Here is a 24,904-nt window from a genome sequence, read left to right as displayed (position 1 = left end):
CCACCTCCACATAGTGTAAGGGCTCACACACACAACCAATTTTGATTGGACGATCAATGGTCAATTGTACCACCTCCATGTAGTATGAGGGCAACAGATTTTGAATACTATGAATAGATCGTGTAGGTAAACTCTCATACTACATGGAGGGGGTACAATTGACCATTGATCATCCAATCAAAATCGGAAGTGCGTATGTACCCTTAGTGTCAACAGATATTGAATATTATGGGCAGATTGTGTAGGTGAACTCTCATTTATTTATTGTATTTATAAAGCGCCAACATATTACGCAGCGCTGGATACAACATTGAGGTGGAGAAATCGGTCAGTGATTGTCCAATCATAATTGAAGGTGTGGAGCAGGGTTTCAAGGTTGTACCAAATAAATTAGCCCTATTGAAAACAATTCAAGTCTGGTACACACATCCAATAATGATTGGCCAATCATTGCAAAATCTTACCTCTTCTATATGGCTTACCTGTTCATCATACTCAAAATCAGTAGCAGTAGGGTATTGTACCGTGTTAGCCATCAGTAAAAGCAAGACGTTTTAAATCAGGATGATACCATTTATTGGCTAACTAAAAAGATACTCAAAATCAGATGTCCCTCATACTACATGGGGGTGGTAAAATTGGCCATCAAGCATCAATCAAAATTGGATGTGTGTGTCAGGCTTTAGTTTGTGTTTGGGGCTGTGTACGTGCGCATCTCTGCCATGTCCCTCCAGTTCTTGGAAAGCCATGAGCGTCGTGTGTTTAGACACCAAAGTCAGCCGTGACGCGCCCTCTGTTCTCCTTTCTGGGCGCTGACGCTGAGCGGACGCGCCAACGCTTCGCTGGCTGCCAGCTAAATAATTCCAAAGCCTTCCGGCACACTCAACGGCTTTGTTTTGGTTTTATTTTTGTTAAAAGGCGCCCCAATCTCTTTAAAAAGCCTTTTTAAATAAATAAAAATGGATTAGATTTGCAGGGAGTTTGAAATCAAACCGCTGGCATGCGAGCTAAATGGAAATAATAAACATCCCCAGTGGACGTTATGTCGTCCCTTGTGTACGGTGACAACAGTGGGATGCCTCCTTCTGTTTGCAGTGACAACTCTTCGAAAAGTCAGAGAGAGCTCATTAAGTTGTTTCAATCCCAAACAAGCGTCGAGATTTAACCGAGAGATTCCCCTGTTACCAAATCACGAGAAAATAACTTCTTTATTTGGGGTTCGTGTCTCGCTAAAGCTCTTCTCGAGCGAGCCAGTCTCCTCCAGTTAAATGGCAATTGTAACCAGTCTTGTGCAATGTGCTCCTCATTGTAGCAAAACCGCATCAGGGTTGTCAGATAAAGCCTCGCACAGGTGCTCTTGGCAGTCTGAACTGGATCCAGCCATCACCTGAGAGAACACACCGCATCAAATATCCCCCAAACAGCATCATTTCCATTTCAAATGCATCCTTTGTGAAAATGATTTTCTTTTCTTTTTTTTAAATCTTTTTAAATTTAAGCTTTGTGCATTTTAACCTTTTTTTTCATTGAGCTGTCATGGTTGAATTAACAAGACTGCAGCAGGAATACTGAAGGCAAACGGCATCCTCCCTCTTGCGCGGAGCATCCTGTTGCTAAGGGCAACTGCATCCCTCTAGCGCTGAGCATCCTGTTGCTAAGGGCAACTCCATCTCTCTTGCACTAAACACCTGGTTGCAAAGGGTATACTTTTTTTTTTTTAAACCTTTATATTTCGCTGAGGAATTCAGTGATTTTTGGGGGAATAAAATACTTAATAACAACCAAAAATAGTCAGTTTTCATGTATTAAATACTCCACACAAAAAAAAAACCAGAGTGGAATGAACACGTCATCAGGGATGATTTTATATGACGTCAGCTGAACACAGACCTCCTATATTGGAAACCTCTGTATGCCCTTTTTTTCTTCTTCTTCTCCAAACTAGAATTACTGTCCATTAAAACGTATTCTATATTAATGACCCCGCAATTAGGGGCTGCAGTGTCATGATTGAATTCAAAGGCGTGCATCAAATAGCAAGAGTGGGAGAGAAAAAAATGGAGTGGGAGGTAGATGAATAATAGGTAGTTTAAAGAGACTTTTTTCATTTTGGAGATAAAAGGTTTGAGTCAGTTATATTCCACCTGTGAGTTCTCTACGCACATACCCCCCCCCCCCCCCCCCCCCCCCCAAACCACCACCTTCATAGAATAAGCGAATTAAACTATTATGGGCATAAAGGGAACCTTTTTCTCTTAAAAACAAAATAAGGATCTCTGTGTTCTGAACAGCAGACAACAGCCACAAGTGCTGTCACGTTGGTTAAGAAAAAGAACAGCTGCCCCATCTCTCAAGAAATGGCAATTATTTGGGGAAGGATGGTCTCCCGCATAGGCAGGGATGCCCGGATTACCCCCACTGCTTGGGGGGATCAGGTGAGCAGAGGGGGGTACTGGCACTCCAGAAACCCCCTTCCTGCCTGGCACCGACCTGCATTGCGTCATGGCAGGGCGCAGCTGGCACAGACATTGGCACAGGATGCCAGCTGTGAGCTGATACTCTTTCTCTCGTCCCAGAGTGTCGCCCACCTGTCTTGGGAAAGCAGCAAAGCAGGGGGGCCTGTGTGGTAACTTAGGGGGCTACCCCGGGGCTTTTACCTGGCACATCTCCCCCTGCGTCACGCTGTGGCGCAAAAAGGGGGGACTTGGCACAGTTGGCACAGGGCTCACCCTCTGTGGAGACCTGGGGGGTCCATTATGCTGTGATGACCAGAGTCAAAGGTCAGAGTGCTACAAGGGGGTAGGGGGTATCAGCTCCTGAGGGTTATGGGAGAGTGCCTGGGGTGCCACTGTGCCAAATGACGCAGCTGTGCCACAGTGACATGGGACCAGGTGCCACCTGTGCCAGGCTGGGTGGACTAAAGCAGCCAGAGCAATAGCTGTGTACAAAGAGGCAGCCCTCAGTTGATCAGCATGGGGGTAAAGCTCAGCAGGGCATTATGGTGTGGGTACATGAGGGTGGCACCCTGCCCCCTGGGCACAGCAGGGCGCATTGTACCTGGCACACCTCCTGTCCTGTCTGCAGTGCCTGGGCACCTGCCTGCTCCTCTCTCTCTGTCTGTGATCCGGGCAATTCAGTAAAGTGTCCCTGTCTCCCCTGCCAATCTGATGACAAGTCCCCGACCACTTATGTTTGATTCGTGTAAAGTTTTGGATCCTCAATCTGAGCGTTTGTTTGCAATGATTGCCCGGGCCCTGCCCCGTGTTTAGCCTCAAACTCTGTGCCTCTCGCTCGCTTGTTTGTATTAACAACACACATGTATTTCTTTTATTTGATAGTAAATATTCAGTGTCTTTGTATAGCAAACACGGCAGAAATATATAAACTTCCCCAGACAGCTGCGGCAGGTTCTTCTGTTATATTCCGCCAGGGAAGCTGCTGCTGACTGCGGGCTACTGAGCTCACCGCAAACACAAACGCCTGCCAACGCCAGCAAACGCCAGCTGCCCACCAAACCTCAGACGCCAAGTGAGTGACCGCATGGGGGGTTCAGTGGTAATATGGGGGGAGGGGGGTGATTGTGGGGTGGGGGGCTGTGGGGGGGTTCAGGTCCTGATTTAACCCTCTCCCTGCCGGATCTCTCAGTGGCCAGGACCAGGCCTGGTGCCTCCGGTGATGGATCTGCCCGGGGAGGGGGAGGAACTATTCGATGATCATCTCCCGGCTAGATTTATGAGGTGCTTGCTGGGTTTTATGGGATCGCCTTACAGTAAACATAATAATTGTAATGGAAAGGCAATCCACGCGAGCCTATCCGTCTCCTGTGTGCGGGGCGAGGGGGCGGCAAAATCCGCACTGCATGGAGGGTGTACACAGGCTGATAGAGATGTGTGTGTGTGTTATACATGACTATTGTTATTGTATACCTTATTGCTACCACGGGTGTGTACGGTTGTACATTATATAATATATACATGTACCGTACGTGCGTGATGGATAGGTGTATATATACACAATACACACACCACACTGCACTACAGACAAGTACACCCATTGGGCACATAATATCACACACAAACACTTACACAGTAGCCCACACACACACACACACAAATTGTACACACATATTCTCACAGCCCCCCCCTCCCCCCCCCACACACACACACATACGTTGTACACACACACTCCACACACTATACACATACACGGCCCCCTCTCCCTACACACATATACCCACAGACCCCCCCCCCCCCCCAACTCATAAACATTCACAGAGCACCCCCCCCCCCCACACAAACATACTCACAGACAGCTCCCCCCACATACTCACACACAGCCCCATCACACACACAGCCCCATCACACACACACTCAAACACAGCCCCCCCCCCCTTGGACACACACACACACACACACACACACACACACACACACACACACACACACACACTGTCCACACACACACAGCCCCTCTGCACACACACACATTGTACACACAGCTCCCCCCCCCACACTCACACACAGCCCCCCTGCAGACACACACACACACACACACACACACACACACACACACACACACACACACACACAGCCCCCCTACACACACACACACACAAACACACACACTGTCCACACACCCACACACAGCCCCTCTGCACACACACACATTGTACACACAGCTCCCCCCCACACTCACACACAGCCCCCCTACAGACACACACACACACACAGCCCCCTACACACACACACACACACACACACACACACACTGTACACACACTGTACACACACACACACACACACACTGTACACACACACACACACACACACACACTACACACACACACACACACACACACACACACACACACACACACACACACACTGTACACACACACACTGTACACACACACACGCACACACTGTACACACACACACACTGTACACACACACACACACTGTACACACACACAGCCTCCCACTACACACACACACATTGTACACACAGCTCCCCCCTACACACACACACAGACACACATACATTGTACACACAGCTCCCCCCACATACTCACACACAGCCCCACCACACACTCACAGATTTACACACAGCCCCACCACAGGCTCACACATTGTACACACAGCTCCCCCCCCCCCCCCACATACTCACACACAGCCCCATCACACACACACTCACACACAGCCCCCCCTTACACACACACACACACACACACACACACACACACACACACACACACACACACACACACACACACACACACACACACACCCAAACCCACACACACAGCCCCCCCCCACACACACACACACACATTGTACATACAGCTCCCCCCCACACTCACACACAGCGCCCCCCCCCCCCCCCCCCACACACACACAGCCCTCCCTACACATACACACATTGTACACATAGCTCCCCCCACACACACACTCACACACAGCCCCCCCCTTGCACACACACACACACACACACGGCCCCCCTACACACAAACACATTGTACACACAGCCCCCCCCCCACACTCACACACAGCCCCCCTTTACACACACACACACACACACACACACACACACACACACACACACACACACACACACACACACACACACACACACACACACACACACACACACACACACACACACACACACACACACACTGTACACACAGCTCCCCCCCCCCCAACTCACACACACACACACGCACACAGCACACACACACACACGCCCCCCCTACACACACACACACATTGTACACACAGCTCCCCCCCCCCCACTCACACACAGCCCCCCCCCCACACACACACCATACACACACAGCCCCCCCCCCCCACACACACACACCACACACACACCACACACACACACCATACCACACACACCCCATACCACACACACACACACACACACACACACACACACACACACACACACACACACACACACACACACACACACACACACACACACACACACACACACACACACCTCCCCCCACATACTCACACTAGCAAGTACAGTTAGCCCAGTATAGCAAGTACAGCTACCACAGTATAGCAAGTACAGTTAGCCCAGTATAACAAGTACAGTTACCCCAGTATAGCAAGTACAGTTAGCCCAGTATAGCAAGTTCAGTTAGCCCAGTATAGAAATTACAGTTACCACAGTATAGCAAGTACAGTTAGCCCAGTATAACAAGTACAGTTACCCCAGTATAGCAAGTACAGTTAGCCCAGTATAGCAAGTACAGTTCGCTCGGAATAGCTAGTACAGTTAGCCCAGTATAGCAAGTACAGTTAGCCCAGTATAGCAAATATAGTTAGCCCAGTATAGCAAGTACAGTTAGCCCAGTGTAGCTAGTACAGATAGCCCAGTATAGCCAGTAGTTACCCCAGTAAACCTGCCCCAGTGTAGGTAGGAGAGGTGCCCTCTCTGCCCCCCAATCCCCCGCCCGCCGCTCCTGTTACCTTATGAGGGGGCGGTCCCTTTCTTCCTTATATTCCCCCAGGCGCTCCTGTCCTCAGTTGCAGCATCTCGTAATACAGCAGCGCTTCCCGCGCGGCTGCTGTAAGGAAGAGAAGGAAGCAGGGCAGCGGCTTCCTGTACCATGGGAACCGCTGCCCCGCCTCCTTCTCTCCTTACAGCAGCCGCACAGAAAGCGCTGCTGTAATAAATGATGCAAAGATGAGAGGGGCTAGCCGCTATGGGATTGGGGAATATAAGGGAGGAAGTGGCCGCCCGCTCATAAGCTAACAGGAGCGGCAGCCACGGGGGGGGTGGCGGGGGGGTTATAGGGTAGAGGGAGAAAGGCCAGATCCGCCGCGGCCTCCCAGAAATTTGCCCACGGACCACCAGGGGGCCGCGGCCCCCAGGTTGGGGACCTCTGCTTTAAAGGACAACTGAAGTGAGAGGGATATGGAGGCTGCCATATTTATTTCCATCTAAGCAGGGAGTTTGTGACAGTCGGTGACAGAAAGGAAGCAGGGGGTGGTTGACAGTGAGGGAGTAGGCAGGCAGTAGGTGACAGTGAGGTAGCAGGGGGTAGGTGACAGGGAGGAAGCAGGAGGTGGGTGACAGTAGGCGACAGTGAGGTAGCAGGCAGTAGCTGACAGTGAGGCAGCATGCGGTGGGAGACAGTAGGTGACAGTGAGGATAGCGAGGGAGCAGAGGGTGGGTGACAGTGAGGATAGCGCGGGAGCAGGGGGTGGGTGACAGTAGGTGACAGTGAGGATAGCGAGGGAGCAGGGGGTGGGTGACAGTAGGTGACAGTGAGATGGAAGGCAGTAGGTGACTGTGAAGTAGCAGGGGGTGGGTGACAGTAGGTCACAGTGTGGTGGCAGGAGGTAGGTGACAGTGAGTTAGCAGGCAGTAGGTGACAGTGAGGTAGCAGGGAGTAGGGGACAGTAAGTGACAGTGAGGTAGCAGGCAGTAGGTGACAGTGAGGTAGCAGTTAGTAGGTGACAGTGAGTTAGCAGGAGGTGGGTGACAGTGAGGTTGCAGGGGGTAGGGGACAGTAAGTGACAGTGAGTTAGCAGGCAGTAGGTGACAGTGAGGTAGCAGTTAGTAGGTGACAGTGAGTTAGCAGGAGGTGGGTGACAGTGAGGTAGCAGGGGGTAGGGGACAGTAAGTGACAGTGAGTTCGCAGGCAGTAGGTGACAGTGAGGGAGCAGGAGGTGGGTGACAGTAGGTGACAGTGAGGTAGCAGGGGGTAGGGGACAGTAAGTGACAGTGAGGTAGCATGGGGGTAGGGGACAGTAAGTGACAGTGAGGTAGCAGGAGGTAGGGGACAGTAAGTGACAGTGAGGGAGCAGGGGGTGGGAGACAGTAGGTGACAGTGAGGATAGCGAGGTAGCAGGAGGTGGGTAACAGTAGGTGACAGTGTGGTGGCAGGAGGTAGGTGAAAGAGAGGGAGCAGGGGGTGGGTGACGGTGGAACCAGGGGGTAGGGGACAGTAAGTGACAGTGAGGTAGCAGGCAGCAGGTGACAGTGAGGCAGCATGCGGTGGGTGGCAGTGAGGTAGCAGGCAGTGGGTGACAGTAGGTGACAGTGAGTTAGCAGGCAGTAGGTGACAGTGAGTTAGCAGGCAGTAGGTGACAGTGAGGTAGCAGGAGGTGGATGACAGTGAGGTAGCAGTTAGTAGGTGACAGTGAGGTAGCAGGGGGTGGGTGACAGTAGGTGACAGTGAGGTAGCAGTTAGTAGGTGACAGTGAGGTAGCAGGGGGTGGGTGACAGTAGGTGACAGTGAGGTAGCAGTTAGTAGGTGACAGTGAGGTAGCAGGCAGTGGGTGACTGTGGGGGACAGTAGGTGACAGTGAGGTAGCAGGCAGTGGGTGACAGTAGGTGACAGTGAGTTAGCAGGCAGTGGCTGACTGTGGGTGACAGTAGGTGACAGTGAGGTAGCAGGAGGTGGGTGACAGTAGGTGACAGTGAGGTAGCAGGAGGTGGGTGACAGTAGGTGACAGTGAGGTAGCAGGCAGTGGGTGACTGTGGGTGACAGTAGGTGACAGTGAGGTAGCAGGAGGTGGGTGACAGTAGGTGACAGTGAGGTAGCAGGCAGTGGGTGACTGTGGGTGACAGTAGGTGACAGTGAGTTAGGCGGTAGGTGACACCAGGCAGGGCACAGACTCCAGTGAGGTCACTGTGTGGATCAGGCAGCAGTTTTGCATACGCTGAATGCTGACAGTCCTCCAGATATCACACACGTGTCACAGGCAGCAAATAATACACTTTACTGTATCGACTGTGCCCAGCCACTGAGCAGCCCATTAAGAAACATTAACAGATCGCTGCAGCATAATGCTCCGGTCCATATTGATCGCGAAATGTCTGTAAAATATTGTTTCAAATGAATGTATTGTTCCAGCGCTGCGCTGTCACTTGTGGTGACCTTCATGTGTTCCCAGCCAAATGAGCCCTTCATGGCCGTCATTAGATTAACAAGTTTTAGCAAATATCACTGCAGGCGAGGGGGCTATCAGGGTCACCATGCGGGGATGTGCTTTCTGGGTTATGCCTTCCTGATTTACCCCCCCATGGAGCACTTAGTGAAATGTTGCCTGTAATATTATGCAGCCCCAACCCCCCCCCCCCCCCCCCCCCCCCTTCCACTATTTGACCTTCCCATCAAGCAGCAAACGTATCAATCCCAGGCAAAATATTCCCCTGCCTAAGCAGGGCTGCTATATCATTTTGGGGCAGAGTATAATGAAGGGGTTATTGTTCTTTAAAAATGAACATTGTTGCACAGATTCATTATTACATCAGCTCTGCAAAACATCTGTTTGGGAAGATCCTCAGTGCGGACCTGAACTCTCAGAACTTCCTCTCAGCTCTACAAGATAAGCAGCAGCATAATAACCGGTAAAGAAAAACATTTCTTTGTTACAGCTGATACAAATCCTGCCATACATCTGCAATGCGTCTAATTCCTGCTGTCATGGAAGCAGACCCAGGTTTAACATCCTTTGTTTACAAATTTGCTGCTCTGCTGAGGCAGCCAGCTGACACAGCTGAGAGATCTATTTACAGTGATGATTAGTCATAGATTATGGGGGGGGAGGGGGGGGGGGTAGCCAGGCTAAACTCCCTAAATACACACAGGGCGGATTTCACTATGTTTTCTTTCTGTCCTGTGCTTGAGTTCAGGTCCACTGCCTTCAATTATAATCGGCCAATCACTGACCAATTTTACCACCTTCGTGTCTATGAGGTTTTACCTACACAATCTGTTCATAGTATTCAATATCTGTTGACACTTATACTACATGGGAGTTGTAAAAATGATTGACCAATCATAATTATTGGTCTGTACCAGGCTTTGGGCCTCCTCCTGAATCCACTGACCTCAACGAGGGAAGGAGAGCGGGTGTTTTTAACTGTCTACTCGAATTAGAGAGTATCGATGCAGCCAGGTATCCGAGGATCAGAGATGTGTACGCTGGTTTGCGGACAGCTGCGGGATTTACTATTTAAACTGACTGTTGATAACAATATGCTACTGAATTTCACCCTGGCTACACTGATAACTGTACTGCCCCATTTGTGTGCACGGAGTGTTGCTTTAATGGGTTCACTGCAGGCGTTTCCGGGGGGTTTTCGGCCACCTGCGGTTTTAAAAAAACGCCCCCCGACTACGTGGCCAATGAATGTGTATGAGAAGGTTTATATCAGCGCGGGTCGTGCGCCATGAGGCTAGGAAAGCGGTGCATGTTCCATTTTCGGGGTGATTCCGCCTCAATGGAAGGTATAGGAAAATAAGGCGATTGCGCTCGCGTTTTTAAGAATAAATACTATGGCCTCAATTCACTAAGCTTATCTCCTGTCTTTAATAACTCTTCTAGAGTTGTTACCATGGTGATAAGGCATGTCGTATTCAGGAAACATTTTACCTCAGGCAAACCTAAAGTTAACTCTTCTGTCTTTAAAGGGATACTGTAGGGGGGTCAGGGGAAAATGAGTTGAACTTACCCGGGGCTTCCAATGGTCCCCCGCAGACATCCTGTGTTGGCGCAGCCACTCACCGATGCTCCGGCCCCGCCTCCAGTTCACTTCTGGAATTTCAGACTTTAAAGTCAGAAAACCACTGCGCCTGCGTTGCCGTGTCCTCGATCCCGCTGTTGTCACCAGGAGTGTACTGCGCAGGCCCAGTATGGTCTGTGTCTGCTCAGTACACTCCTGGTGACATCAGCGGGAGCGAGGACACGGCAACGCAGGCGCAGTGGTTTTCTGACTTTAAAGTCAGAAATTCCAGAAGTGAACCGGAGGCGGGGCCGGAGCATCGGTGAGTGGCTGCGCCAACACAGGATGTCTGTGGGGGACCATTAGAAGCCCCGGGTAAGTTCAACTCATTTTCCCCCTACCCCCCTACAGTATCCCTTTAAGTTAACTCTTCAATCCTTAAAATAACTCCAGAGTTAAAGACAGGCTGTTTATTAACTGCGTGTGCAAATAACTACAGAGGAGGTAACTTAACTACAGAGGAGGTAACTTAAGGAATGAAGAGATAAGATAACTCTCTCAGGGCTGGTGCACACCAAAACCCGCTAGCAGATCCGCAAAACGCTAGCAGATTTTTAAACGCTTTTTTTTATTTTTATGAGGCGTTTTGCTAGCGTTTTGCGGATTGCTGCTGCGGTTTTCAGTATAGTAGATTTCATATATTGTTACAGTAAAGCTGTTACTGAACAGCTTCTGTAACAAAAACGCCTGCAAAACCGCTCTGAAGTGCCGTTTTTCAGAGCGGTTTGCGTTTTTCCTATACTTAACATTGAGGCAGAAACGCATCTGCAATCCAAAAAATGCCTCACCCAGGCATTTTTCGTTTCTGCAAAACGCCTGCCGCTCTGGTGTGCACCACCCCATTGAGATACATTGACCAAGCAGATCCGCAGCCGCAAGCGGATCTGAAAACGCCCAAAAAGCCGCTCGGTGTGCACCAGCCCTCACTGTGTGGAGGTAAGTTTTCTCTTGCCTTATCTCCAGCATGATCTTAGTGAATTGAGGCCTTTATTATTTTCCTGGTCAAAGAGTTCACTTCCTGACTGACATCAGGGAGTGAATTACAAAACGGCTGGGGAAAAACGCTCAGAAAACTGCTAAGCAGAAAAACAAATCGCCCAACCCAAGCGCCGGGAATTGGAAAAAAAGACGCCTCAAAAACAGCCCAACGCGGACGGACACGCGAACGCAATGTGAACAAGGCCTCAAGGTGCCCACTAATGATACAATGTTCTGAACAATCCGATTCAGCAATTAGCGGTAAACACCCGCTAATCGCCCGAGTGTGAATGGGCCCTCAGGGCTGGTTCACACTAAGGCCCGTATGCAATGCACTGTTTTTTCCCCTAAGCTTTCTCCTAGGTGGTACTTCCACACCTTCACAGAATAATATCAATAAGCAGGACTGCTCCACCCACTTTTTGCTCCTTTTTCAAATTGCAGAGCGCTGAAAACTGAAAAGTTATTTTAAACAGAAGCTAAAGCTGGTCTCCTGGGGGAAATGTGAGCTGAATAAGGCCCTGGAGCGCAAAATGAAACGCGACTGCGATTTTGTGGCAATACATTTTGCGATTTTTCTGCGATTTCCAATCAAGAGAATGAGAATCACATCGCGATCACCGCCAAAATGCTGCTCGTCTGCAGTGAGAATCATCCCATAGGAATGTATCAGTCACATCGCTTCGCTGATCGCCGCGGACCAGCATAGCGCTGAAAATCTCCCTAGAAGCGCCCCAGTGTGAACCAGCCCTTAGGCCTAGTGCACACCGAGCGGTTTTGGTAGCGGTTTTAGAGCCGCTTGTAGATGTGGAAACGCTTGGGTAATGTATCTCAATGGGCTGGTGCACATCAGAGCGGGAGGCGTTTTGCAGAAACGCATACTCCCGGGCTAAGGCATTTTTGGGATTTCGGAGGCGTTTCTGCCTCCAATGTTAAGTATAGGAAAAACGCAAAACACTTGATAAAACGCCAGATCAGAGCAGTTTTTCAGGCGTTTTTGTTACAGTAGCTGTTCAGTAACAGCTTTACTGTAACAATATCTGTAATCTGCTACACCAAAAATCGCTACACAAAACCGCAAAACGCTAGGAAAAACGCTTTGTAATAATAAGAAAAAAACGCTTCATAATAATAAGAAATAACGCTTAAAAAATCCGCGTTTTGCGGATCTGCTAGAGGTTTTTGGTGTGCACAAGGCCTTAAAGGGACACTTAAGTCAAACAAAAAAAATGAGTTTTACTCACTTGGGGCTTCCAATAGCCCGCTGCAGCTGTCCAGTGCCCTCGCCATCTCCCTCCGATCCTCCTGGCCCCGCCGGCAGCCACTTCCTGTTTCGGTGACAGGAGCTGACAGGCTGGGGACGCGAGTGATTCTTTGCGTTCCTGGCCACAATAGCGCCATCTATGCTGCTATATATATCATATACCATATAGCAGCATAGAGGGTGCTAATGTGTCTGGGAATGCGAAGAATCACTCGCGTCCCCAGCCTGTCAGCTCCTGTCACCGAAACAGGAAGTGGCTGCCAGCGGGGCCAGGAGGATCGGAGGGAGATGGCGAGGGCACTGGACAGCTGCAGTGTCCCTTTAAGGTGCGTACACACATGCAACTATAGTCATTTGAAACGATCGTTCCCCGATCATTTCAAACGACGATCGTTTTAAAAAAAAGCAGCCAACGACCATTAAGTCTAACGACGGACGAGCTAGATCGTTAAAAACGAACGATCTAGTTTGGCGGATTTTTTCCAACGACGATCGTTTGCAAAAATAGTACATCGTTGGAAAACGATCGTTCACACTAGGCTTGACATGCGCATTTCGCTATTTCTCCATGGAACGTTTCATTCTTATGCGCAAGCACAATGGTTGCTTTACGTGATGTAACGTTCATTCTAACGATCAGATCGTTACACACCTTTAAAAGCTAACTTTACTTACGTTGTTCTTTCGTCAATTAAAAGTTCGTTCGTCGTTCATAACGAACGATCGTTGTCGTATGTGTGTACGTAGCTTAAGGCTGCTTCCACACAGGGACGTTACAGGTGCACGTTAGTGCGCCTGTAACGCTCCCCCAACGCACAGCAATGTAACACAAGTGGGCTGTTCACAGTGCCCACGTTGCGTTACATGTAACGCTGCACGTTGTAGTGAAAGTGCAGCATGCTACGGCGTTCTAGCGGCTTTAGCCGCGTTAGACTGTTTGCACATGCTCAGTGGGGGCGACAGTAGCCGTGCTACTTAATATGCACTGCACTGGCGGCTGCTGATTGGCCCGGCGGGACCACGTGATGCGGAGTGTCTCGCTCCGCATCACGTGGTCCCGCCGGCCAATCAGCGCCACTCTGGGAGAACTTATGTGGATAGAGCCGCCTAACGCGGCTCACTCTAACGTCCTCTCCCGCACCACCATGCGTTGCGTTAGGGGCACGTTATGCGACCATAACGTCCCCTAAAATGCAACGTCTTGGTGTGTAAGTAGCCTAATGCTACGCACACACATGCGACAACGATCGTTCGTTGAGAACGACGAACGAACTTTTAATTGATGAAAGAACGACCTGAGTAAAGTTAGTTTTAAAAAGTGTGTAACGATCTGATCGTTAGAACGAACGTTACATCACGTAAAGCAACTATTGCGCCTGCGCATAAAAATGAGAAGTTTCACGGAGAAATAGTGAAATGCGCATGTCAAGCCTAGTACGAACGACCGTTTCCAACGATGTACTACTTTTGCAAACGATCGTCGTTGGTAAAAATCCGCCGAGACAGAACTTTCTTTTGTAGCGATTTGGCTCGTTCGTCGTTTGCCTTAATAGTCGGTGGTTCGTTTTTTGTAACGATCGTTGGTAAAGATCGGGGAACGATCGTTACAAACGACTATAGTCGCATGTGTGTACGTACCTTTAGAGATGGCCAATTTGATGCAAATATTTCCAGCGTGCATGCAAATTGTATGCGGCCAATCAAATGCAATGCCTGACAGTTCTGAATGATTAGCCCAATTTTATTTGCATTTACTTGAGCAAGAACTACATGTCCCAGCATGCTGGCACTTGTAGTACACCTGCAGCTGATAAAAAATAGGAGCACAAGATAACTCAAGCATGAACTGAGCCTGCAAATAGATTTCAAGCTTAGGAGCACCAAATCCAGTTCTCATAAATTAGCCTGTATGGTGTAAAAAAAAAGTCCCCAAATCCTCCGCCGTTGTCCTTGGCTGTTGGCTGCTGCCTGGCTAATTGTGGAGCAGCGTTCCATGTCTTCCCTCACTCATCCTGCCAGCAGCATCAGCATCTTTAACCCCTTGCGCGCCCCACCCACCTGCATCGCCTTGTACCAGTTGCCTCCTGTGACGTCACGGAGGGGAGCAGGGGCACGTGCCCCGCATGCTGCGGCTCCCGGCCCCTCCTGCGACGCCAGGGAGACACAGGGGCGCATGTCCCGCAGGGCTGAGCTCCCCGCCCCTCCTTCCCTCTCCCCCCCCCCCCCCCCCTCCCTGTTGATAGAGCACTAGGCATCAGATTTTCATCAGAGTTCTATTAAGTGAAACATAGGTTGGAGGGCAGCCCCTGATTGCAACAGTTTAAATTTTAATTGTGTTTTTAATTTGACATATAGTTGCAGAAAGGAATGACACTACAACGCCAAGGGCCGGTCGATTCTCTTAATTTCTCCCAGAGGAATTGATGGGTTTATCAGGCAACTAGATTGGAAAGCCATTAGAAGGCATTTTCTGTGGCCGAGATTGTTAATTGGAACTTGATGGATGGCGGGAGGGGGGTGAGGCCAGGCTGGGGCGATGCTGATCCAATCTGTAGGACGTTCCTGTTTTCCAATAAATTACCCCAATTCATTTTCCAAGCACAGATTACATAAATTGTACACCTCTAGGGCTGAGAGTTCTCCAAAACAGCCCCCCCCCCCCCTTACCCCCTGCCTCCTCTACCCCACCCCCTCCCTCTGCCTCCCCCCCCTCCTGCTTGCCATTTGCTCCAAAATATCTCCCTGAATGAAAATCGAAAAATAATCAACGTTTATACTTAGAGAATTTATTGCAATCATTTTCTCTGGTAATTTCCTTATTTTAAAGTTTGGACATGTCATATATCATATAAGCACGCTCCCCGTTCAAAGAAAGAGAGAGGGAGAGGAAAATAAAATAAAACGAGTGGATAGAGAGATGGGGGGGGGGGGTACTGAGCTTAATATTTAGCAAAGCCTGATTCCCAGATCAAAGTGTTTATAGTTCCATCTGTCATTTTAGCCACATAGACTTCTCCCAATATAACAGCTGCTGAGCTACAAACCTAATTCCTAACTGCAGCAAAAGAGAGGAGAGAAAAAGATCAATTTTTATTAAGGCTTCATGAAATCTCACAGCTTCCCTCGATAGGAACAGTATTGCTGATCCAATACAGGGTAACCCTTCCCCTGCTGGCTGGCTGCACAGGAAATGGGGCTGGCAGGCAGCAGAGAACTAATCAGAAAGGGTTAATGAGATGCAAATACGGGCAAAGTTGAGGCTGGGAGCAAAACCATGCGTTTTCTGCACATGCAGTTGGCCCCATTCACACTAGAGCGCTTTTCGCGATTTCGGCAAAACGCTCAAACGCTAGCATGTTTTAAAAGCGCTAGCGGAGTGAAACCCTATGGGCCCGTTTTTACTTGGGCGTTTTGCACTTGGGCGATTTGCGCTAATCGCCGCAAATCGCCCAAAAACGGGCAAAAACCCCAAACGCAAACACGCAGCCTGCACCATTTTCAATCGATTTTCAGGCGATCGCGTTTCAGTGCTATAGAAGCGCAAAACGCGATCGTGCCAAAATCGCCGCAATGCTCAATGATTTTTCCGCGAGAAAATCGTTTTAAAAACGCAAGTGCCTCATGATGCATTTTTGTATGTTTGTGATTAGGGCCCTTTTCCACTAGAAAATGTGATCACAAGCGCAATCGCCTGTGTTTGCAATTGCACAAGCTGCTTCTGCGCTCTATGGAACGGAGCACAATCGTGATGAAAATCGCCCAAGCCAGCCAAAAACAGCATGCACTAGTGGGAAATGAGCACCGCGATTTACATGTAAATCACAATGTTCCAGAAATGGGCAAAACGTCTTCGAACCGCTTTTTAAAGTGAACCGCAGCCAGCTAGTGAAAAATGGCCCCACATGGATACAATAAAAAACGAATTAAAAACGCATGGAAAAACATTCCTGTGTGTCTCCATTGAGATACACTACGTGCATTTTACGTGCGTTTTTAAAAATCACGCAGCATGTTATGCGTTTTTACATGCAGCCAATACACTTTAATTTGTGGCAAAAACGCTAGCGTTTCTGCCTAGTGTGTTCCTAGCCTACGTCTGGTGAAACGTGGATAAAAATGATTTCAATTTAGACAACTCTGAATTTGGACACATAGGGCCTCATTCACAAAAGGTTGTTAACGCAGCACGCCTAAAAGCTTTGAATGTGAAAACTAGGGTGCTAAGTAGTTTGCAAGTCCAAAGCTGTTAATGATCGCACGTTAAGTTGGTGCGCCCGAAATGTCGCACCGGTGTGCGAGAAACGTTGCACCGTTCGCGTGCAAAATAGCTTATCAGGCTATTTTTGCGCCCGCAAACTTTTGCGCACACATTAGCATGTGCAAAGACACTTTGCACGCGCTAAGGGGCTTTTCACTGGCGTGCTAACACTTAGAACCCTTTTGTGAATCAAGTGCAACGTTTCGCATGCGCCAAGGCGACGTTTCTGGCGCAACAACTTAACGCGCGATCAGTAACAGCTTTGGACGTGCAAACTACTTAGCACCCTTTTATGAATCAGGCCCAGTATAGGCAATGTTTTTTGCTTTTAATTTGTTTTAAAGGAGTTATCAGGGAAAATCTACAAAATGATCTTTACTCACCTGGGGCTTTCTCCAGCCCCTTGCAGCCGTCTGTCCCACGGCGATCGCTCTGCTCTACGCCGCCGTCCTGGTCTCCGTGCACGTTGCAGAGGCCCGACCCCGAAGTGTCCTCACTGCGCCTGCGCTATCCGGCACTGTCAATCAAGCCCATGTTGTACGCGGCTTACTGCGGGCTTCCTCCAGTCCCACATACCCCGCGAGGTCCCTTGGGGTCCTCTGGATCCCCTCCCGGTCCCACTGGCGGCTCCGTTTGCCTGCCGACTTTGGCCGAAGTCACTCATACACGGCCCATCCGCTCACCCGGCGCGATCACGTGCCTGTGGGCGTAAACGTCCTATGCAAGCGCGGTTCTGTCTTTAGAGAACTGCGCATGTGCAGGACTCTTATGGCGCACCTACCAGAGCCGCCAGCGGGACCACAGAAGGGACCCAGAGGACGCTGAGGGACCTCATGGGCTACGGGGGCTGGGGGAAGCCCCAGGTAATTCCTGGTTTGCTTTTGTGAACGCTGCTCATGGTCCCTTTAAGAAGGGAGGTAGCGATGGACTTACCTCCCCATAAAGTGGACTCAATAGTCAAGCATTCACTGGAACTGGTTTTTACTTTAATCACAGTACTTCACAAAATATTTGCTAATCTTTTGTGGAGTAATATGATTAAGGCTACTTGCACACCAAGACGTTGCGTTAGGTGCCACGTTAAGGTCGCATAACGTGCACCTAACACAACGTATGGTGCTGCAAGTGAGGACGGTAGAGTGAGACGCGTTAGGCGGCTCGATTCCTATAATGTCTCCCAGAGTGGCGCTGATTGGCCAGCGGGTCCACGTGATGCGGAGCGAGACACTCCGCATCACGTGGTCCCGCCGGCCAATCAGCGGCCGTTAGTGCAGTGAATATTAAGTAGCCATGTGCGCGGCTACTGTAGCTGGCTCTCCCCGCCTCCTCTCTGCCCCCCACTGCGCATGTGCAAACAGTCTAACGCGGCTATAGCCGCTGTAACGCCGTAGCATGCTGCACTTTCCGGAGAACGTGCAGCGTTACATGTAACGCAACGTGGGCTGTGTGAACAGCCCACTTGTGTTACATTGCTGTGCGTTGGGGGAGCGTTACAGGCGCACTAACGTGCGCCTGTAACGTCTTAGTGTGTAAGCAGCCTAAAGAAACATTTTTAATTGTTTTATGCTTATCTGTCGCCTCCGTTGTAACATTATTTCTAAGTCTGATTCTTAAAGGGAAGATCCAAGGTTAAAAAAAAAAAAGTTCTTCTTACCCAGGGCTTCCTCCAGCCCCTGGCAGCCAATATGTCCCTTCGCTGCAGCTCCACTTCCAGCGGGTGGCCCCCGGTCCCCTCTGTTGGAGATGCCAACCTCTCCAGGCTGGTATCTTCTGCGCCTGCGTGAGCACACGTGGTCTGGAGCATTCCATGCAGGTGCAGTACTTATGCACCTGCGCAGAATGCTCCAAGCCTCATGAGCGCAATCGCAGGCAGCTGTGCGCTTGTGTAGGCGTAGAAGATGCCGACCCAATGGAGGGGGACCCCGGGCCACCGGTTGGAAGGGGAGCTGCAGCGAGAGAGATATCGGCTGCCAGGGGCTGGAGGAAGCCCTGGGTAAGTAGAACTTTTTTATTCTTTTACCCCGGATCTTCCCTTTAAGTCAGTGTGGTTGTACGTCGTACACACATTAGAAAGGCGAACAAATGTTGGCCGAAGCAGTCATTATCGGCCGTTGTGGATGACTTTAATGTACCATTATCCCCTGGATTCCCCATCTCTGTGTGGACAGGCTGGAGGCTGCTCTGGCCTGTAGCTTGTGGCAGTGGGGTGCGGTGGGCACACTGTGTATGAGTATAGCAGGACTGTCTGCCACTCCCGGCGTTCTCTGCCAGCAGGATCACTTGCAGACTCCCAGCCAGGAGGGATTCATCCTCTCATCTTGGATTACACCTGAGCTGCTGCGCCTCCTCCACACTTTCTTGCCTGTATAAATATTTCATCACAATTCAGAATAAGTGTGGATTCCAGAGGCTCTGCCGGCCATTCGGGGGGGGGGGGGGGGGGGGGGGGGGGGCGCGGCGCTGGCATGAGACCCGAAACATAAGGAAGAGCTGGAATGTTATCTGGATGGGCCGCTCCTGCCCTACCACTGGGCTCAGCTTAAAGTGAACCTGTGTCTTAGGCTACGTCAGAGCAGGATCATCCACCAGGCAACCTAGGCAGGTGCCTGGGGCCTAGTGGTTGTCAAGGGGCCAACCTGCCACCTTCTTTGACCTCTCTCCACTTCATCTTACCAAAAGGAAGGGAGCGCCAAATCCACTACCTTGCTTAGGGCTCAAATACATCATAAAGGACACCTGAGGTGAAAATAAACTTATGAAATAAACAATTGTATCTATACTCCTTCTCCTAAAAATGAGTTTTTAAGATGTTCCAGGGCTGTATTTCATATGTAAATTTACGGTTTAAGTTTTTATTGTTTTTGCTCAATGACACATTCATTGAAGTATGCCAGAGCTAAAATCTATAAACTATTGCCCCCTTTTATCTCTTTCCTGTTCTCAGAAGCCCTTTTCTGCTAGGAAAGTGTTTTATAGTTGGAATTTCTTATCAGTGAGGGTCACACTGTAGTCACTTCCTGTCTAAGGCCCAGTGCACACCAAAACCACTAGCAGATCCTCAAAACGCTAGAGGTTTTTGGAGCAGATTTTCAGAGCGATTCTAGGCATGTTTAGAGAAGTTTTCTAAACATGCCTAGTGTTTTTTACAGCGTTTTTGTGTAGCAGATTTCATATAGTGTTACAGTAAAGCTGTTACTGAACAGCTTCTGTAACAAAAATGCTTGGAAAACCACTCTGATCTAGCGTTTTCCAGAGCGGTTTGAGCTTTTCCTATACTTTACATTGAGGCAGAAACGCTTCTGCAAACCACAAAAGTGCTGCAGGGGCCCACGTTTGCGGTTTGCTAAAAACCTCAAACCGCTGGTGTGCACCAGCCCATTGAAATACATTAGCCAAGCATTTCACAGGCGGCAGCGGTTTGGAAAACGCTACAAAAAACCGCTCGGTGTGCACCAGGCCTGAGTCAGGACTGAGTCAGCCACTTGCATTCCTGAGTTTTAACTGTTTCAGGCAGAGAAAGAAAAAAAAGGAACACAGCATAGTTGTTTGTGTGCTAGGCACTGTACATACCCATGTCTATCTCATCATGTCACATGACACCTCGGGGATCCTTTAATCCACCTCTGGGCTACGTACACATGCTCAATAACCTTACTTCAAATGCAAACGATCCCACGAATGATCGAGGTCTGATGACATCATGACTGATCTGATATCAACAATGCTTAGCAATGCTCTTACGATGAATCCTTATCGGACGTTCAAAACCAGAAAAGGATTAAGGGCCCATTCACACTGGGGATCGTTTTGCGTTGGCGATTTTTCACAGTAAACGTGTATTTTTAACTGTACCTTTTTGCAATTTTTAAGCAAGCACGATTATTGCTTTTTTAACATTGCAATTGCGATCGTTCAAAAATCGTGAAAAAGCACTGCATGCACTGCGTTTGCGTTTACCGCGAATCGGCATTGAGATCGCCGCCCTATACGGCGGTAAACGAATGCTAATCGCCCCAGTGTGAATGGACCCTAACGCACATGGAAACCTTTCCCTATGGATAGCTGGTGCTTTTGCAGAGCTCGGAACAAGAGCTCACCTATTCCCCCCCCCACCCCCTTCCAGGCTACTTATGAAGCAGCCCGCCGCTTGGCCATGCAGGTTTTTAGCCGCTCGGTAGAATGAATTTTTCATAAGCTCTCCTGAATGAAGTGAGAAGTATTCGGACGGGCGGTGACAGCGGGCCCCATTCCTCCCGCGCGGCTCTGTGCGTAGATGTCGCTGCGGCGGCATATGAGGTGTCTGGAATGGGAATAAGACATTGATTTGTGGAGTAAGGCTTGTTACAGAGTTGGAGAACCAGCCCGAGAGGCCTTTGAGATCCTCGCTCAGCTGACAGATGTGCTCATTTAACAAGCTGAGGCTGAAATGGGTGTATAAAAGCTGCCCATTTAGCTCTGACAGGGCAGATTTCACGGCCTGTCGTCAGAGGTTGTAAATTCTGTCCCAACTGCGCCGCGGCCAAGTGGCCCAATGCATCAGCCGCGGCAGGCAGGGACCCCCTGCCCCTGGCATATGCCTCTCCTAAACGGACAGGCCGGCTGCCGTTGACTGGCAGGGATGTTACACACCATCTTTACTATATGCCCCTTGAGCAAGCCAGTCATTCCCAGGATAGGAACAGAAATCTGCGATGATGCCTGGTTGTCCTTAAAGAGACTCTGTAACACAAAAAAAACCTCTGGGGTTACCTCGGGATGGGGAAGCCTCAGGGTCCCAATGAGGCTTCCTGTCGTCTGTAGCCAGGGGGAAGCCAGCGCTCATTGGCAAAACGCAGGGGGGATTACAGCTGCCCCCCTCAGACCAGGGCCGGTGCAGTGTCTGGGGACAGGCACAAGCTAAGATACCAGAATATCTGCAGGCTCCTCACAGCACTGCCCCCTTTCTTTCCCTGCTACTGTTGACTTTGGGTGGAGCAGCACTGTGTGTACAGAGCATGGAGCAGCTCTGGGGAACTTAGCAGAGCACAGAGTCAGGTATGAGCACAGCCCTGTGCCCTGCTGTATGAAGGCTTCACTTTTCCCTTCATTAGCGAGGTTGGCTGTCCTCATTATTATCTGTATCCAAACTGCTCCTGATCGATCCCATTGTCGATCGGGAGCAGATTGGACATTTATGAAATAATTGTCAGATCCTGTCATTCGGATGGGAAATTGCATTGTGTGTACCCAGCATGATATCCTACCATATTATTATACTATATTGTGCGTGGCTGAGGGAGACCTTTCAGGAATCCCCCCCTTGAAAACGCTGGGTTTGACCCTGAGAGCTGGCTCCCCCGAAACCTCCTCGGCAAGGCTTGACAAGCCATTGAGTCTGCGCGTAAATATTTACCTACCACGATAGTAGCGGCTGTTCGTTCGGGCTAAGGCGGAAATAGCTGAGTACAATCATATCCGCTCTACTGTGCAGGCGCAAAGGACTCGCACCTGCGCAGTAGAGTGGATACAATCAGGCTCGGCTCTTTCCGCCGTAGCCGGAGCGCAAAGCTGCTACTGCGCCTGCGCAGGATCGCGATAGGTAAATATTAACCTTGCCGCTGTTTGGGGGGCTGCTTCGCTGGATTCCCAGGACAGAGAAGGACAGGGAAAGCCTCGTTAGGATACTGAGGCCTCCCCCTCCTGAGGTAAGTATCCCTCAGAGGGTTTTTTTTTTTGTAACAGGTTAAGGACCATGATTGCAAGCAAATTTAAATGCGTATAAACACATACAAATAAGAAGTATATTCTTCCAGTGTAAAATGAGTATAAATTACTGCTCTCCTATGGTACTATCACTTACGGTAATTAGTAGAAATCTGTTGGAACTGACAGATTTCGGACTAGTCCATCTCCATATGGGGTATTCTCAGTATTTCATTTATTCTTTATAAAAAACACTCCCTGGAAATGATCTTTTGAAAGATGCAGCCCCCCACTTGTTTGTACACTATTCTGGCAGTTGGACTGAGCAACTGCCGTTCAGTAAGTGCATTTGAAAATAAAGAAAACCCTGTGAATCCCCCATGATGAGATGGGCTAGTCAAAACCTCTCAGCTCTGTCAGATTTCTACTAGTTACTGTAAGCGACGGCAAAATAAGAGAAAAGTAATTTATAGCTCATTTTACTCTGGTAGAAATGTACATTGTCTTAATGTATTTTCATGTATTTTAAAATTTATAATTTTCTTCATGATAGTGTTAATTTTAAATTGCCCATTAGGCCTCTTTCATGCTGAATGCTGAAAAACGATGTGTTTTAACTGATCACTTGTTCCACAGAACTGCATTGTGAAAAACTTTCAGCTAAAACGCATAAAATGTGAAGTAACCCCTAGGGAAACATAGACACTGGGCTGGACATCAACTGTCCGTTCAGTTATAACTGACAGCAACTGATTCTGTGTGTATGGACCCTTAATGGTACAATCTCCTGAATAATCGACCGTACGATCCGATCACTTGCAACCGATCGGAAGAGATCAATGATCATAATGGCTGCAGGTGTTTTATAGGGACATGATAGCTGCACTTGTTACATGGAGACATGATGGCTGCACTTGTTATATGAAGGACATGATGGCTGCACTTGTTATATGGGGAACATGATAGCTGCACTTGTTATGTGGGGGACATGATTACTGCACTCGTTATTTGGGGGACATAATGGCTGCATTTGTTATATGGGTGACATGATGGCTGCACTTGTTATATGGGGGACATAATAGCTACTCTTGTTATACGGGAGATGTGATAGCTGCACTTGTTATATGGGGATATGATGGCTGCACTTGTTATATGGGAGGCATAATGGCTGCATTTGTTATATGGGGGATATGATGGCTGCACTTGTTATATGGGGGACATAATGGCTGCACTTGTTATATGGGGGACATAATGGCTTCACTTGTTATATGGGGGACATGATGCCTGCACTTGTTATATGGGGGACATGATGGCTGCACTTGTTATATGGGGGACATGATGGCTGCACTTGTTATATGGGGGACATGATGGCTGCACTTGTTATATGTGGGACATGATGGCTGAACTTGTTATATGGAAAACATGATGGTTGCACTTGTTACATGGGGACATGATAGCTGCACTTGTTATATGGGGGACATGATGGCTGCACTTGTTATATGGGGGACATGATAGCTGCACTTGTTATATGGGGGACATGATGGCTGCACTTGTTATATGGAGGACATGATGGCTGCACTTGTTATATGGAAGACATGATAGCTGCACTTGTTATATGGAAGACATGATAGCTGCACTTGTTATATGAAGGACATGATGGCTGCACTTGTTATATGGGAGACATGATGGCTGCACTTGTTATATGGGGAATGATAGCTGCACTTGTTATATGGGAGACATGATGGCTGCACTTGTTGTATGAAGGACATGATAGCTGCACTTGTTATATGAAGGACATGATAGCTGTACTTGTTGTTATATGAAGGACATGATGGCTGCACTTGTTATATGGGAGACATGATGGCTGCACTTGTTATATGGGAGACATGATGGCTGCACTTGTTATATGAAGGACATGATGGCTGCACTTGTTATATGGGGACATGATAGCTGCACTTGTTATATGGGAAACATGATAGCTGCACTTGTTATATGAAGGACATGATGGCTGCACTTGTTATATGGGGGACATGATAGCTGCACTTGTTATATGGGAAACATGATAGCTGCACTTGTTATATGGAGGGACACAATGGCTGCACTTGTTATATGGGGACATGATGGCTGCACTTGTTATATGGGGGAACATGATAGCTGCACTTGTTATATGGAGGACATGATGGCTGCAC

At 49.0% G+C, this 24,904-nt stretch overlaps 1 protein-coding gene across 1 annotated transcript in view; it reads left to right on the top strand.

The window, feature by feature from the left end:
- The first annotated feature begins 3,464 nt into the window (after positions 1-3,464).
- Positions 3,465-24,904, top strand: part of HMX2 (H6 family homeobox 2) — a 26,249-nt gene continuing 4,809 nt past the window's right edge. Inside the window, exon 1 of the mRNA XM_068258630.1 lies at positions 3,465-3,528. The gene's annotated coding sequence lies outside the window, so the exon portion shown is untranslated. The remainder of the gene's footprint in view (positions 3,529-24,904) is intronic.

Source organism: Hyperolius riggenbachi, chromosome 10 (assembly GCF_040937935.1).
Source record: "Hyperolius riggenbachi isolate aHypRig1 chromosome 10, aHypRig1.pri, whole genome shotgun sequence".
Classification (NCBI taxonomy): Eukaryota; Metazoa; Chordata; class Amphibia; order Anura; family Hyperoliidae; genus Hyperolius; species Hyperolius riggenbachi.
This window is presented reverse-complemented; position numbering and strand designations above follow the sequence as displayed.